General features: G+C 35.5%; 1 long non-coding RNA gene and 1 pseudogene across 4 annotated transcripts in view; both read left to right on the top strand.

Moving 5' to 3' along the window:
- Positions 1-14,805, top strand: part of LOC140632337 (uncharacterized) — a 138,350-nt gene that overhangs the window by 43,758 nt on the left and 79,787 nt on the right. The gene's annotated exons all lie outside the window — the stretch shown is intronic.
- On the top strand, positions 3,099-4,632 carry LOC140631668 (RNA/RNP complex-1-interacting phosphatase pseudogene; annotated as a pseudogene).

Raw genomic sequence — 14,805 nt, 5'->3', positions numbered from 1 at the left:
GAGAAGGATAGAACCTCCCCTTAATTTTCAATTTTACTGTGAAAACTATAGAAAACTATATACTACTTTGTAATTAAGTAAGAAATCCAACAAATTTTTAAATAGAAAATAAAGGGTAAAGGATAATATACTTCACTTGGAATGATAAAAGAAAGCCTCTTTGAGGAGGTGACTTTGAAACTGAGAAGTGAAGAAAAGGAGAAAACAAAGACCAAGAGAAGAGTAGCTTAGGTGTCATATTAGTTATCCATTGCTGCATAACAAATTACTTCAAAAATAATTGGCTTAAAACAATATACATTTATTAGTCATGGTTTCTGCAGGTCATGAATCTAGGTACAGCTATTCTGAGAACCTCTGATTCGTGTGGTTTCTGAAGATTCTACTGGAGCAGGATTTGCTTCTAAGCTCACTCATGTGGATATAGTCAGAATTAGTTCCTCACCAGCTATTGGACTGAAGACTTCAGTTCTTTGATGACTTTTGGTCAAAGACCTGCTTCAGTGCTCTGCCTCATGGCCCTCTCCTTAGGGCAGCTCACTACACTGCAGCTGGCTTCTCTTAGAGGAAATAAGAAATAAGAAATAGTATTCAGTCTTTTATACCTAATCACTGAAGTGGCATTCCATTATATCGCTGTAGTCTATTCATTAGAAGCTGATTACAGGATCCAGTCCATACTCAGGAGAAAGAACTAAACAAGGATGTGAATTTCAGGAATTAGAGATCACTGGAGGCCATCTTAGAATCTGCCCACCATAAGTGGAAAAAAACAGTGTGATATCCACAGTCCTGAGTGAGGAAATAGCTTGGAATATTCTAGGAATTGTCAAGAGACCAGTGTAACTAAAAAGTCAGGAGGGAGACAAGAATGTGTAATGAGATTGGAATAATACAAAGCAGATAATTTAGGGCTGTGTGGGTCATGGTAGGAAGTTGTGAGTGTAAAAGTGAGAATACCTTTCCAGAAAATCTTCCTTTTAATAAAAGATATGGGATTTTAAAAATGAGTAAAAGAATGTTGAATATATTCAAATTTATACTTTCAATGAACTAGGGTAGCAGTGTAACCCTGAATCCTCACACGCATACATCCAGTGATGAGGGAACTATGAATTATGCATGTAACATTTCTCAGCTTCTCACAGTTTTCACTGGAGCCTGCATTTCAACACTGATTGCAAACGGTCCATGAATCCACCCAAAGCCAGATATGCTGAACAAAAGCTGCCGTTGCCTGGGACAACCCTAGCCTTTAAGCATGTTAGGACATAAATTGTGTTTCTAGGAATTTTACACAGGATTTTTTTTTTTAAGCCTGTCCTTGCAAACCAAATGTTTCACATAATTTGAAGTTTCTTATGAATTTTTCCAAGTATGTTGTTTGTAACACCACTAGAGAGATGAATTTTAATGTACAATTGGAGAACATATTCGCTGAGATATTTGATCCTGTAATTTACGGTATTGTTCTTTGTATAGTTGACTTTTTCTGCCATGGAGGCAGTGTTTCTTGGAAATTTTTCTACTTCCATAAAGTGGATAATGGAACCTAAGTACTTGCTATACATATATAATAGAGTCTAGAGATTTATTAGATATAACCTGGAGAGAGAGAAAATGTCAAAAAATTGAAAAAATACTCATCTGTAGGGAAATGAAATGGAAAAGAGCAATAACTTCCCATAATTAGTATTTTTAAAAACATCCTACCTAAAATCATTCTATTGGAGAAGCCATTCTCTTTGATCTATCATCTAGGTTACAATAATATTTTATTAAGTAAGTCAACATATACGATTTTTCTTAGCTATTTGACTATATATCCATGCATGTATCCAGGAAGATGGAGATCATATTTTAATTTTATCATGTGCACAAAATAAAGTTATACCATAGTTATAAATGGAAATATCATTTCATTTTAGGTCATGGCTCTTTATTTTGTTCAACATTAGTGTTCAAGCTATTAATTATTTTATGTCTTAGCAATACATTAACAAAGAGCTAATTGAAGAACACAAAATAAGTATCAAGTAATTCCCCTAAACCCCCTTTCTCAGTAATTGTTTCTCCTTTTAAGAGAACATTATCTTTCTCACAGATGGTTGAAGTGATGTATTGTGGGAAATTAAACACATTTGGCTTTTTTCCTGAATTTTCTACTTCGCAACTAAGGCCGGTAACCCCAGAAGTATTATTTAACTCTTCCCCAGATACCTTCTTAATCAACAGCAGTAGGATTCACAGTTGGAAAACTTTTTTCTTTTATGGTCCCCAAACACTGTTTAACTTTCTTTTTATTCCTCTTTTAAGGATTTGTAACATTTTAGGATAGCATGTGATAAAGAATATTTATTTTTAATCCAAAGGTAGGATTTAAAACAGACTTACTTGTAATCATCTAAAAATTTAATACTGTTAAGAATGTAGAGAAATGTCCCTAGAGATGGATACGTGAACTGATGCAACCTTTCAGGAGAACCATCTAGCAATATCTCAACATTTTAAATGTGCAAACCTTTTTTTAATCTATTAATTCAATTTCTGTTAATTAAAGGGGAAAATATTTTTACACAATAATAAATATAAGAATATCTATTTTAGGTGTTTATGTGATGAAAAATGAATCTGTATGCTCATGCATAATTGATAAAATAATAATAATAATTAATAGTAGATCACTTTTACCAGGTTCTTACTATGCATCAGCAATATACTAAGTACTTTACATTTGTTAAATCATTTAATTTTCTCTATATCCTAATAATAATGTAATTGTCCCAATTCTTTGGGTGAAGAAGATGAGCTGTAGAGATACTAAATACTAGCTCAAAGTTAGATAGCGAGTAAGTAGCAGATTTAAACATATTATGAATTCATATTATGAAATAATTAAGCGAAAGATAGGCTTGACATTTATGTACTGGTGTGAATGATAGTTAAGGGTTAAAAGCATACAGTAGAATAATATGTTCAATATCACATTTATAAATAAATGTATTTGCATATGGACTATAAATAAAGGGCATCCAATCAATTTCCTATAAGTTGTGGAATATATATCTGTTTGCTTACTCTAGTTCATATCTCTAGTGATGGCCCCTAATCCCACTCTCCTGCTGGCTCCCATGTTTTATAAAGATGAGACTGAATTTGACATCCAGAAAGCAGCAGAGAGAGCCAGGGTGAGGGGGGCAGAATAAGAGAGTAAGAGGCATTATTGGCAATACTGAATTTCTAGTGTAGAGAGGAGAAATAATTTTTCCTCCAGCCTTTCAGATTCCTGGCTGAGAACTCCTCCCCACTCCTCTCCTGCTAATAAAAAGATTAACAGGAGAGGAACAAACACAAGTTTAATAACATAAATACCTCTTGTATAATGGGAAATATCCAAGAAAATGAAGTAACTCTCCAAAATGACCTAAGTCATCGCCTTAAATACTATTTCCAACTAAAGACAGAAGAAAAATATTGGAAGTTGGTGGAAGGCCAGTAATGCAAGGTTACCAGAAAAGCAGAGTAAAAAAGGGTATTGTTGTTACACAAATTTGAATCTGCATTCTTATTTTTTTTTTTTTTAAGATTTTTATACTTGAAAGACAGGGAGACATAGGCAAAGGGAGAAGCAGGCTCCCTGCAGGGAGTCCGATGTGGAACTCAATCCTAGGACCCCGGGATCAAAACCTGAGCCAAAGGCAGATACTCAATCACTGATCCACCCAGGTGGATGATGACACTATTTTTAAATTCAAATGTGCTGTTAATGAGTTTTTAAAAGAAAATACAGACAATGACAAACTTATTGGTGTTCATTGTACCCATGGTTTAAACAGGACTGGCTGTCTCATCTGCAGATATTTGATTGATGTACAAGGCATGAGGCCAGATGATGCAAATGAATTATTCAATAGGTGCCGTGGACATTGCTTAGAAAGACAAAACTACACTGAAGACCTTCAGAAAGATCTCATCTCATCAGAAGGAATAGGGATTCCAGTGTATCCAGATCAAGTGGTTTTAAAGATACAACACATATGATGGAACCAGTCCACACCACTATTAAATCTGTTCATCAAGGACATTGGTATAACCTACATCAGACCCAAGGTTACCCAGTACCTTCTCAGCATTTCCACAGTCAGACCCAAGATTTGTAGCAGTCAGTAAGAAAAATTTCACAGAATCAGAACATTTACCAGAGAGGCCATATCCCTCCTCCTGGTGCCACTGGAGAGGACTATTCACAAAGGAGGTACTCTTGGAACGTAAAGCCAAATGCCAGTCAAGGAGCCCAGAATGCAATGTGGTATCCTGGCAGTTATTACAGACTATCCTGTCCAACCTATTGTGGGTGGACTGAATGACACAAACCTGTCCTGGAAATCTTCCTATAGGCAGAGCAGGACTGAAGACAGCTGGAGTGACTTCTTATAAGATCAGGCCAAATGAGGTTTATAATCTATTTTATTGCTCCCTTATGTGTTCATGCTTAAAGAAAAATGACTCGATACTTACCTCTTTGCTGATAAATTTACATTATTTGCAACAGTAAAGGAAATAATCTGTCATCCAGTTTTAAATCTTTTTTAAGGAAGATGATATTATAGAACTGATAATATAATAAAGAATTTCCCGTGTAATTTTTTTTTAAAAGTACCCAAATTTGCATTCTTCATTAATAAGAGTTTCTAGAGATGGTGTAGAGAAGGACACCCCCTTACAAGAGATTTCCCTCCTAAGAGTAACTGTGTCTTTTAAGAGGAAAAGTTCTACTCTGTTTTCAGAGCCTTTCAAAAATGGTTAGCCCCAAATAAGTTTTATGGCACAGAGTCATATTGTGGGGTGACTAATTCTGCTCCCCAGTTCCAGCTCCTCCTCTGTATTTACCAACTATTTCAATCGTGAAGGCTGACTTTTTCTTAAGCTACTTTGACCTGGAACTTTATCATTTGAAATAGTGCTTTTTAGCTGTTGAAGGGTCATTTGTTTGATCCTGGGACATTGTAGGTTATTCCATTCTGGGTTAGTTTTTATTGTATGTGGGTATTTTTTGTTTGTTTGTTTCATCTTTTTGCTTAGTTTTTTATTCTGTGCTTTCATTTCACATACAGATTTCCTCCATTACCTGAAAGTAGAGGGCTCCTATGAAAACTTTTGTAAGTTGAAATGGCATGAAGTAAAGAAGCAATTACCATTAATTTATATGGAAACATCTTTGAGAGTTCCCAAACCCCAACACTAACCTCTCTTAGGCTTTTCTGATATCTTAAGATATATCTTGCTAATGGATTCACAACATAACCAAGATAAAACATAGATGTTCATAGGCAATTCAAAGCTACAGCAGCTTGATGCTGAGATGCCGAGTATGGTTCCTCAGGAAGAAGCCACGTGGGCCCCTCAGGATGCTGCTACCTGTAGAGTGGCTCTTTGCAAAACAAATGTTGAACACTATATTTACTATATTTGCTTTTTGCTCTTCTTTTTTTTGTAGAAGTAAAAATCCTCTTTGGATTTATTTCAGTTAGGAAAGACAGGTACTAATGTAGGTCTTTCATAAAAGTTAGTGGCATGACATGAACTTTAAAAAAGCAAGGGATACCTGTATGTGTATTTTAAACATTTTTATTGCAAATATACTAACAAAGCCACACAAAGTATAATTCTTGGTTAATTTTCATTTCTGGTTCACTTGTTACAATTAGCTGGCAAAAAAAGGTAAAAAATGGGTCTAGAAAGGAACATAGTGATGCTTATGCATGGTCTATGATGTTTACTTGTTACATTATTAATTTCTTGATTAGTGATGGCAAATCATAGCTAAGACCAATGGTTTCAACATTATTTCAATTGTGATCTCTACTAGCCAAGAATATTTTTGTTAGATTCTATTTATGTGATTTGTAATGAGAAAATAAGAGATGTTAAAAAATATTGTGATATAAAATTTCTCATAATATCAAAATACTTTCTCAGAGTACATATACATATACACAGACATATATACCACCTATGTATAGGTGCCTATGCATACACACATTCTTTTGCCTCGGATATCACAAGTCATTTTCCTGCTAGGCAAAACATTGATTGGAAGTTATACCAGACAGTTTATGGGTTCACCAGCACTACCTAGAGACCATTAGATCTTATTTAAATACATCAGAGCTTCAATTCATAGTAAGTGACTCAAGTAGTCCTTACTAATCAGATTCCCAGAATACTTCTGGGAGCTTGGAACTCCATTATTTCTACTTCATAGGATAACTATTTTGGAGGAAATATCTAAATTGTGAAATATTGACTTGTTTTCTAAAACAAAAATGAAAGCAGCAGCAATAGTTAGAAAAAGAATACTGCTCCAAACATTCTAAAATCAATATCCAACAGAGCCTCAGTGGACAAACAGAAGATAGCTATGTTCCAGTCTTCTGGGGCATTTTTCTCTACCATTTTGGGTATAAATTGCCTTGTTATCAAGAAAAAGAAAACCAAAACAGCAATGTCTAGGAGAGAAAGAAAGACGCATCATACTCCCCAGTAAATTATTAACAAAGAAGATAAATCAACATGTTTTGCAGGCCCTACTACAACATTTATGAATTGCTCTCAGTCCTGAAGAGGAATATAATAATTTAGTTCATGGATTTCAAGAGTTGTATTTAAATATATTTTAAAGATTTCAAGACAGATTTGTTTTTGCCTTTCAGGTGTTACATAACAATCATTGCCAAAATTCTACTTGCTTTGGTTATTTCCTTTGAACAATTTACCATATTATGTACTTATGCTCTAAACACCTGTGTTTTTAATTTGCTTAAAAACATTTCTATTAAATGTTCTTTCTTAAAATTTTGTTGGAAAAAAGTACCTTTTGATATTTACTAATTTTGTATTTTAAGTGAAGATGGCCTCTCATATGGCTCATTTGTATACTCACTGATATTTCTAAGTATTTTTTTAGATTCCAATCTTTGCTACAAGTTATGTTATGCTCTGCCAAGATGAACAATGAGAAGTAAAGCTGAGAGGAAGCTTTTCATATCAGGTTAAATTTATAACTTGTTGAAGAAAATTAATACCTAAAACAATAATTTTACTAGAAGTCGATAAGGGTTATAATGCTATGACAATAATGCTTTGAGGGAACACATAGGAAATCAAATCTATTTGCCTGAGCAACTTGGGGAAAAGCACTTGGTAGATGAGCAGGAACTTGCTTTCTCTTTTTAAAGATGTATTCATTTATTTATTTGAGAGAGAGAATACAGGGAAAGATCAGAGGGAGAGAATCCCAAGCAGACTCCCTACTGAGTATGGAGCCCAACATGGGGCTACATCCTACAACCCCCAGATCATGACCTGAGCTGAAACCAAGAGTTAGATGCCAGACTAACTGAGCCACCCAGGTGCCCCATGAGCAGGAGCTTTCTTTTCTTTTTTTTTTTTTTTTTTAATTTATTTATGATAGTCACACAGAGAGAGAGAGAGAGAGAGAGAGAGAGGCAGAGACACAGGCAAAGGGAGAAGCAGGCTTCATGCACCGGGAGCCCGACGTGGGATTCGATCCCGGGTCTCCAGGATCACGCCCTGGGCCAAAGGCAGGCGCCAAACCGCTGCGCCACCCAGGGATCCCTAGCAGGAGCTTTCTATGAGCTGTTATGCCACTAATATTTCCACCACAGGGACTATGCACCTGCTTTTTTTTTTTTTTTTTTTTTTTTTTTTATCTGCCTGGAAAGCTGTTCCCTTCCATTCTACCTTCCTCCTTCCTTTACCTTATAAGATACTCTCCATCCTTTATTTATTAGCAAGCACTACCCTTATCCTCTCAGGGAGACTTCTGTGGTCCTGCAATTTGAATGTTTTCTTCATCTGCACTTTAGTCAGATGAGTGACTGAATGCAGTTTACTAAGGTTTACCATCCTCATTCATCAAATAGACTAATATCTACCCTATCCCCAATAAATGATAAAATGGGAGGTGTTTAAAAAATGATTGCATTTTATCATCATGCACACTGTTATAGTTAACTATTTCATTTTAACTCGATATTCAATCCAATTTTGCCCATCTTTTAAAAATCTTTATGTAGGCAGGCTGAACTTCAATAAAAATATATATTAAAAAAAAAGAAAAAAGAAAATTCATTAGTGTTAAGAATCTTTATTTTATAGTCGTGTCTCTTAGGATTAGTAAACTAAGATCACTTGCCCTTTTACTTGTAGTTTATATCCTTAGGATTTCTTTATGATATTTTTTATAATCCTTCTTCTTTATTATCATCAGAATTAACAGAGGCACATTACACCTCAGGATTTCCTACTTATATATAAATCTACAGTGTAATCAGTACTTTGTTTCCATTTTTCTCTCAAATACCAAAAAATATCATCTAACTTATTCTCAGACAATTATTGAAAATAAGTCATTATTATCTTTTATCATTCTTGGTCATTTTTCACGTTTGGTTTAATGTCCCTATATTTCTTCAATAAATCGTAATTGTCTAGCACATGCAAAATAATGTTCAATGCATGTTGTAGGTTATGGTGTACTTTGTATCGTCACGGGATAAAACATCGTAAAACTCAGGTAGGGATTGCTATCCTTTAGACAAAACACAGGTAGAGAATCCTTTTCCTTGTGAACACTAATTAACCTAGTCTGTGCCATTGCTAATACTTTCTCCCCTTCCAGTATTACCACCAATTCAGAACCCAGATATATTTACCTACTTTTCTCTCCTTTAAGTCTTTTTTCCCCCACCTCCTCACAATAAGGAAACCAGCTTTCAGTTCACATTTCTAACTCTCCTCATTTACATTTCAGAGCTAGAATGTTCTGCCTTCGCACATGTAGAGATTTTCTTCAGCAGTCTGACAGTTTTTAATTTGATCTTGTTTTGCAGGTCATGAATTCAATTTCTAAATGCTTTACCATTTTTCGTTTTCTCAAATAGAATAATGTTCCATCCATCAATTGTTATCTCCTTATCTTCAGGGTTTTGGTTTTGTTTTTTTTTTGTTTTGTTTTGTTTTTTTCCATTTCCCCTGAACCAAGGTCAATGTTTGTAAAATCTGCTTTTTACTAATTAAATCTGACATCACTTGATAATATCAATGATACCTAAATAGCATATGAAATTATCTTCAAGGGAATCCACCCTGGTGAATTGGAAGGTATTAGAGATTACATTTACAATAATAAACAAGGCATGTACATTATTTTCAATAATTTTTGAATTATTCAGACTCTATAACTGGTCTGTGAACTGGTCAGACATGTTCTCTCTAGCATTCACCAAAGAGAAAAGGTCTGATCACCTTTTAAAATGGTGTGTGCAAATTTTATTAATTATGTGTCTCCTTAGACTAAAATGTGCTGAATACTGCTTCTTTGAGACAATTTCTGCTTTGTTACTCAGAAACCTGACTTTTAAAGGGGAATAAAAAGTAGCTTAAAAGCATGTAGATTAAACTAGCATAAATTTTATTGGAAGACTTCACCTAACTTTATAAAAAATAATCAATTGGTATTGATGAAAATACGTATAATGAGTAAACAGTATCATATAGTGAGAAAAACCTAGATGTCCTCCCCAAGGCATCTGGGGAGGCTCATCGGGGATTAAGGCCCATTTTCTGCTGGGCTTTTATGTGCTGATAAAATAAAAATGCAGACAGCAAGGAGATGTCCTTGACTATATGAAAGTTCCATCAAACATGAATTTGAAGATACTAAAGAACAATTATGATATTAATAATAAAGGGACATGTCTCTGTGTTTTATATTTACAGGGTAGAATCTGATACTAGTTAGCAGAACTGATAACCAAACGTGGTAGATATTAAATAGAGCTTAATATACCTTGCCTTATGCCTTCTTTCTTTTAGACCAATCCCAATTTTACATTCAAAGAGCCACGTAATCAGACTACAATACCATTGCTCTTTGGAAGTTCATAATTTACTTAGAATTAAAGCCACAATCATGCTCTATGCCTCAGCGTATTCAGCAATAAGCCCAGTCACTCCCCATTCTCGGAAGCAAAGCTTGGCTAGGGGGCTAGGGCTAGTCATTTGGCTCCAAAACAGAACTGTGGCTATGACTCAACATCCACACTCCATCATGTTTGTAGATCTAATAGATTCTGTGTGCCTGTATAAACTCTAGAGCTATCTTGTAGTTTCTATCTGTGGAAAATAGATGAGTATGCATAGCCAGGTTGAATACAAGGGAGCAAGATTTAAATAGCGCATCTTATCCTTAGCATGATGCTCTTCTCTCCAGTGCCTAAGTGTGGCAGCAAGGAAAAGGAGATTTAAACTTCAATTGAGAACAAAACGGGCATCTGGGTGCCTCAGTTGGTTATAGGTCTGCCTTCAGCTCAGGTCATGATCCCAGGGTTCTGAGATCAAGCTCCACATTGGGCTCCCTGGTCAATAGGGAGCCTGCTTCTCCCTCTCCTGCACACGTGTGCTATCTTGGTCGCAGTCTCTGTCTGTCTCTCTAAAATAAATAAAATCTTAAAAAATATTAAAAAGTTGAAAACAAAAGTTAGTCATGGGTAACAATCCAGTAGGGTATGGTTGAGAAAAGCATTGATTTAGAAATCAAAAGACCCAGTCTTCTCTTCTGGCTCTGATGCTTACTAGCTCTTTGGTCTTAAGCAAGATACTAAACATTTCAAAATTCTCATTCCTCATCTCAAGTGAAAGGTCATGAATTTCCTCCTGTTATTCACACATAGATTTCTTTTTTTTCTTTTTAACGATTCATTCATTTATTTGAGAGAGAGAGAGACAGAGAGACAGAGAGAGGCAGAGCAGCAGGGAGGGGCAGAAGGAGAGGGAGAAAGTCCAAGCAAGCTTCCCAATCAGCACAGAGTCCAACACTGGGCTCAATTTCAAGGCTCTGGAATCATGACCTGAGCCAAAACCAAGAGTCTGTTGCCCAACTGATTGTACCACCCAGGTGTCCCCATACGTGGATTTATATAAAAAACAAATGGAAATCCACATCTGAAGCATCTTCTTTAGAATTGTGTTAATTGCAATGGAACCACTGAGGCAAAAGGATTATGAAAGGGGGCTGGGAGGAATTGGATTGCAGCCATGCCAGGGCCCCTGAGGCATGGAATCTATCTACACCTCTGACTATTTTTCCAACTGTAACTTTTGGAAAGCTTCAGATGCCTCATCCATAAAGTGAGGCTTTAATAATATCTATTTCTGAAGAATGTTGGGCAGGTTAAATGACAGAAGTGATGGAAGCCATTTAGCAAATGGTGGGGCACATAGTGCATGAGAAACACTTGCTGCCTCCTTTGTTACTGTTGTCATTAAACTTAATAAAAGCCTTCACCTTGTTCCCTCCCAGGCACATTTCTCTCATCTGTCATATACTTGACACTGAACATTGCAATTTTACCACCAGCAGAAGCCAGTATGAGAGACTGGGACATCTGGTGCTCAGGAGAGGCTAGGCTTTGACAGAATATGTCTCTCAAATCTTTCAAAGAAGAAGAGAGTAAAATTGAAAAAAAAAAAAAACAGTACTATTAACAGGGTTCTGCAAACTACAGCCTGTGAGCCAAATCCTGCCCACCATCGGCCACCTGTTTTGTAAATACATTTTTATCAAAGCACAGCACATCTATTCATTTCCATCCTGTCTCTGGCTACCTTAATGCTGCAGAGTTGAATTGAATGGTTGCAAATCAAGACCCTGTGGCCCATAAACATGAAAGCATTTCCAATCTGAACTGTCACGGAAAAGGTTTGTTGACCCTGGTATAGTTCAGGGGGCTGTGTGGGAAGACACAGCACAAGAAGTCAAGAAACTACTATTAACTAAAATACCAAATACTGAAGTAATTCATCAGAAAACCAAAATTCATGCAAGCAACATTAAGATTCTGAAATGGATTTTTAAGTAAAAAGTCTCACAAAATCCTGCTATCAGAAGACTGACCCTCAACACAAGTCTGGCTTAGAACATAGAGCTGGACAGAGGTGCCTTAAGCAGCCAAAGGGAAGGGAAGCATAGACATAAGGAAGAACACTGTGGGCTAGTGGTTATATGCCAGCCATAAACATCCATGATGCCTCTCTGAAAATGAGTCCAAAACTCAGTGTGTAAAGGTCTAACAATAGATTCATAGAATATAAAGGAGAGTTCTATAGCCTGAGAGCTAAAGAAAGTAAATGCTTAATTGCACCTTACCTTTTAGAGTGAGTCCATGATGATACATATTCAATATTTTATAAGCAAGTTTTATTTTTATTTTGTTCTTTCCCATTACAAATGTGTGTGGTTGACCAGCTAAATATACTCTTAGAAGAAGCTAATGATTACTATATTCCTCTTAAATGTACTTCATATATAAGACCTAATATATAATCACTTAGGGGCCAAATTGAATAAAGTATTTAAATGATTATGCAGATATTTTTGTACAAACACAAATTGTGGTAATGTTGAGACCGAACCAATGGTTTGTGTATGGGAGCCTCTGATATTGCTCAAAATGTTAATTGCTGATTGACTTGTGAGAGAACAAATCCATTGTACATACATATCAAGGAGTGTTAATTGTGATAAACCAAAGAAAGGGCTTATTTTTCAGAATTGAAATAGGTTTTTAAAGTTGAGGGGCATCTCTGAAATCATTCCATTTGTCTGTTTGCAGGTATTTAAAAGAATCTCAAATGCAAGCTAATAAGATATAATGGATAATCACTCTTAACAATGTAATTGTTATACTCAAGTTATATGCCAAGAAAGGTTTTACTAGTTGTGATAACACAGACACAGGTAGATACTGGCAAAATGAATCTTTGAAGCCATCTTACCTAATTTTCATGGTCCTTTAGAAACATTCTAACTTAAGCTTTTTTTTTTTTTCCTTTGACAAGAGTTAGCCTTTAAAAACAGTAAGCTTAAATTTCTATCTTTGCCTTTCTGAAATTGATTTATTTTATTTAACTATATATTTCAGTTATCTCCTTTGTGTTCTTAGAGCCACATTTAATTGTTCCCATCTCCAATAACATATTTTAGAAATACCTCTTATTTCTGAAGCTTTCTATCATTGTGATATTGGTCAGGATTGGAGGGACATACCATATTGTCTTTTAAATCTATTTTACTTAAGTTCATCAGTAAAACCCCAATTATGACATTTTTATCAAGCATTGTCAGAGTATATGGACTGAATTTGCACAATCTGCTTACTAGATTGATGGTTTATATTAGTAATTGACAGAAATGCCGGTTTCTAGATTTCCCTGTATGCTTTGCAGATCAAAGCATACAGGGAGGATAAAATTATTTTATAAAAGCCTCATCCATCCATTATCACTAGACAATATGCAATGGGAAGACAGGAGAGGAATGCCAAGAATCAGACCTGCAGGAACAATTGTGGAATGACTCTCTTCCCACCTCCAGAATCAAAGGGCACCTTGGGATCATCTCTGAACAGCAGTCTGGGCTGGTGTCCAATACTGTCAACTCCCAATTAGATACAGCTGCAGAATCTCCTAAAAACTCTACTGCCAATATATATTTTTAAGAAAATAAAACAAATACAATTATATCCATTAAAGGATATGCTTATTTTCTGAACCAATTCCATGAGAAATACTTCCTGTGAAGGCCTCAGGCAGGTTCTCTGCACTAAGACACATGAGTGGACTGAGCCCCATGCGAAATGCAGAAACAAATCTGACTGTTAAAATGTTCATTACACCCATGGTCACGATGACTCATCATCTAGCCTGAGACTGTATAGAGGAGGAAGAGAGAGGACTAATTATAAATGGAGTTTAATTAAATCTCTAGAGCCAAACTGAGTAAGAAAGAGAAAAAAGATTCTTTCACAGAGGTTAACTTAAATTTGACCTCTATCCTAGACCTATAGTTGCAGGCATGATTGCCCCATTTTGTCAGAAAGAAAAAACCTCAAAGCAGAGAGGCCAAGGGGTTGGTCCCACATTAAACAGCCAGAAAGAGGCAATGCTAGATTCTGAGCCCTGAGTTGTCTGTTTCTACCCATAGCCTCTCCATTAGACCATCCCTGTGCTGTGAAGGAGGATGAGGTAGGAGAGCAAAATGGGGAGCATAGCGACCTGTGTTTGAATCCCACTTTTTAGCCTTTCTGTGCTGCAGCTTCCTTATCTGTACAATGGGGAAAATAATAATAGTGTTAAAATTAGTGTATATAAATAACCTGTTATTTACTACTAAAGGGTGTGCTATTATCATTATACGCTATTTACTCTCCAATTCTAAGCATTTTTTCCAGAAAAAATTTTTAAAGGAAAATTGCATAAATTTCCTGAATAATCAAAATGTTCAGACTTTACTTGGCTTGTAGAGATAGAACACGCACACATACACATTTATACATACATATGTGTTTATATCAATTTATAAAGTCAAGAATTAATTTTAGAAATAGTAACTCCACTTAGACTATGCTGCATTTTCTTTCCCCAAATTAATGCAAAATCTACATTAGAATGGCTTTCAGTGTTTGAAGAAATGAAACTATTCAGGAGTTTACATAGGGAAGCAATTTGCTTGGATTGAATAAGGTAATACATAAGTATGTAAAACCCTTTCTCTGTAAATGCTGCTTTTAATTAGGAATGGAGCTCTGAAAGAAATCCTAGTTATTATACCCACGAATTGAACTCAGGCAACTATTTTAATTGGAACAGAAAGAACCAAAATGCAGAAGATTTATCAAGGAGGTTTAAAAAAAAAAAACTAGTTCATAGAAAACAACATTT

Source organism: Canis lupus, chromosome 4 (genome assembly GCF_048164855.1).
Source record: "Canis lupus baileyi chromosome 4, mCanLup2.hap1, whole genome shotgun sequence".
Taxonomy (NCBI): Eukaryota; Metazoa; Chordata; class Mammalia; order Carnivora; family Canidae; genus Canis; species Canis lupus.
This window is presented reverse-complemented; position numbering and strand designations above follow the sequence as displayed.